Here is a 3,701-nt window from a genome sequence, read left to right on the forward strand (position 1 = left end):
AGGCTGTGAGGGAGACTGTGGCTGGGAAAGGGGGTTCAGTCTCTGGAGAGAATCAGGAGCAAACCCTGGGAAGGCTCTGACACCTCACTCATCCATGGCAGGAGGACACCAGGTCTTTGCCTTGCTCAGTCCCGAGAATCACCCATCTGGCTCGTGGAATGTGGCCAGCAAAGGTGCTGATTCCTGGGAGAGAGGGGCACTGGGTTGTATTTTGACCCAAAAAGCTGCTCTTGCTGTGAGTTCCAGCTCAGGCCAACTTGCCCCATCTCATCCCCACCACTGGGGCCAGGGACAGAGGAAAGGACTCAGCAGTGGCTGGATAAATAAAGGGAAAACTGGCAGCTCTTATACCATCATCTATTATTTAGGATAAAATAAGGTGTGCTTTGACCCGAAGTAGTGCTGAAGGAGGACAGCAGGCTGAGCCTTGCTTTGGTCACTGGGAAGACGGGGGGGGGCTTCTCACCAGCACCAACCCCTGTGGGTGCCTGGGAGGGATGGGGGAACTGGTGGGGAGCTGAGGGCAAGCACCAGGAGCCTGCCCCGTCTGAGCAGACCAGCATCTCCTCTTAGACACCTGCCTGCCAAGGCTAAAGAACAAATTTTAAAAAACCAAGAATAAATGAAATAAAATAGGAACTCCCTGCATTCAGGTGTTTCCCCCGGTGCCCCGTTTTCCGTCCCCCAGCACCCTCTGGGAAAGGCTGGGCTGGGGACCCGCTGGAGGCCAGGGGCAGTGCCATCCCATGGGATGGACACAGCAGGCAGGGATGCGGGCAAGCAGGTACCAGCAGGTGGCTGCCGTGGCTCACAGATGGGCTGCTCCTGCCAGGAAAAGTCCCCAGAGCAGCCAGCCACCCTCCCAGAGTTGTGCTCTCCACGTGGATCTCCGAACATCAGCGCTCTGCCAAGGAGCGGGCAGGGAGGAGTCTCTGAGATTCCCTGGCTGGAACCTGGCATCTCCACCTCTCCGCCTAACGGCTGGGTTTTCTCCTTTTGCAAGGAGGGGAGGAGAAAGTTTGGGCATCCAGGAGATGTTCTGGGGACAGGCCTTAGCTTCATCCTGTGCCCTGACTGACTGACCTTGGCTGTCGGCCTCCGTCTTTAACAGCTGAATGGGATGTAGATCTTAGGGGTGGTTTTTTCCTGCTGGGCAGAGCAGCGGGAAGCTCATCCAACTGCTCCACTTTTCCAAGCCCAGCCCCTGTCCCAGCTGCTCCTGCTCCCTCCCAGCCCTGGTCCCTCAGCCGTGATGAGCCCAGGGATGCTGCTGTGGGTGACGGAGGGGCAGCCACGCTCCACAGCCTGGGGCGAAACCAAACCCATCCCCTTTAGAAGTGCAGAGTTGGTCAGGAGAAGCTTATTTTAACGTTTCCAAGATGCTTTTTAGCTGGAAGAGCAGTTGCTATCCAGCAGGCAGCACTTCTCTGCTGCTCCTGCTCTGTGGCTGATGCCACGGGAACAGTTTGCCACTGTTTGTTCCCCCGGCCCGTGCCGTGACATCGCTGTTGACTTCAGCCCCTCTTGCTGCCCTGAGGAACACAACAGAGTTTGCCAGAAAAAGGATTTTTGTGTGGTTTGTTGTGGGGCTTGTTCTTCTTCTCTTGGCCACGACTCAAGAATGTCCTGAGTTAACTTTTCGGACAATCCGCTCCAGCGCCTCAACAGCGATGTGCTCTGTTTGCTTTTTCTGACACAAATAAAGCCGGAGCTCTGCCAGGGAGGAAGGGGAAGGAAGCCAGGCAAAAGAGAAGCCATGGGGTGAGGAGTGTCTTTTGCAGAAGTGCCTGAGGGGAGAAAAACAACAAAGGAGAGCTGGGAGTCTCCGGGACATTCTGCCTGTCCATACCAGGGAGGCTCAGCATCTCTGCTCCTCCAGGACAAGCTCTGGATTCCTCTCAAACCTTCCTGTTGAGATAAGGCTTAAGCATTCTTCCTAAGGATAAATAAAAAATATTATTTGGAAGGTATGAAAACACCCAGTGAATTATGGCACTGTTAATAACACTGGGTGAGGGTACAAATGTGTAGGTGGGGCACAGAGCATCTTTCTAATAGGTTAAGTTTGTGATTAAGCTTAGGGGTGTTTAGAGAGTCTTTTTAACCTTACTTTGAGATGAAATATCACACAAATGGAGCTCAGTTTATGGCAGAGGTTTATTTCCAGTGTTTCTCAGCACTAAGAAGAAGCAGTAGGTTCAGTTCAATATTTTAAGTAATCCAGGACATACAAGGAGCAGATTTCTTTCCCTACCTCCAATGCAGGCTAAAGTTTGAATTTGGAAGTTCTGTCTGTCTTATGCTCTTAAAAATTCCCCCTGAAGTATCACAGGAGCAAAGAAATCAGTTGTACTGCATTTCCCCCAGCTGCCCAAACTCTGCAGCAGCACGGCCAGGGTCAGTCAGCCCTGAGGGGTGACCACACGAGGGGCATGCGGGACGTCTGGGATGAGCTCCTGGTGTGCCAGCTCTCCATTCCAGCCAGGATCTCCTGGGGGTGTCAGCCTGTCGAGGTTACTCCATATCAAAACAAACTGGAAACCTGCTTTAGCTGTGACACAAACCCTGTGTCAGGGGGGAGATGTGCACGGGTGACACACAACATCCTAATCCTCACTTCTGGGGGCTGAAAAAGCAACCAAGAGATGGCAACTTTAAATCCCCACTTTCCTCAGGGAAATCTAGATGTTATTACACAGGCTAAATTCAAATTTTTATATACCTGGGATTAGTGGGATCATCTGTAAGAAACAAAGCCTGTTTAGAGATGAAGGCAAACCAGGAGATTCCTGCACCTGAGCTGGCATCCCTGCCTCACCCTCCCAAAGTGCCAGGACAAGTGTTCCCAGCAGGCACCTTGGGCTGCCCTTTTGCCACAGCTGCTTTTCCAGCATCCCAGCGCCTGTTGTCTCCTCACACAGAGATTCAGCCCGTGAGGGCTGAGTAGAAATATTTGCAAGAAGATAAACTCTGTCTTGCCTGTCAGCACCATGAGGACTCGAGCCCCAGGGGAACAGGACAACATAAATCTTCCTTCCCTATGACAGGAAGGCTTGAAAGGATTAGATCTGTAAAAGCTCTGATATTTCTACCTGAGAATCACTTAGAGAAGATCAGGATTTTGTTTAAAAGGAGATTTTAGCTACAGATGTGACAGCAGAGCAGTTTGGCCGTGTAAGCAGAGCTCTTTTGCATAGAGGTGCTTCATCCTTGTGCTCATTAAAGGTCCTCATGATTATTTTATGGACGGTTAATAAGCAGATATCTCATCTGCAGAAATCTGACAGGCAGCTTTATGCTCTACTTCTTTCAGTTCCCACCACCAGCATTAACCAGGCAAAATAATCTTTGTTTTGCTTTGACCGTGTCATTTGGAGGATCTGCCCTGTCTTTTGGGGTAACACATCAGTGTGTGCTCGTGGCCATTTGGTTTTTTCTCTGATTTTTCGTGAATAACCCAGCAGTGCCGTCTCTCCCACGCACTTCCAAGAATTTGTTCTCTCATGGCTCTGAGTTTCCTTCAACAGATGCTGTTTTCCAAAAGAGTTCAGCTCACACCACAGCCAGGAGTTGCTCAACATTTCTTGGTGTTGAGCCTACAGCACATTAAAATTACAAGCAAAAGGATTTTAGGGATTTTAATTAACAAAATTGTTGTTGTTCCTTGTCTACGAAGCCCACCCAAGCCGATTAGGTCATGT

This window comes from Corvus kubaryi, unplaced genomic scaffold (genome assembly GCF_017639235.1).
Source record: "Corvus kubaryi isolate FWS band 111438036 unplaced genomic scaffold, C.kubaryi_AGA036_p1.0 65250, whole genome shotgun sequence".
NCBI lineage: Eukaryota > Metazoa > Chordata > Aves > Passeriformes > Corvidae > Corvus > Corvus kubaryi.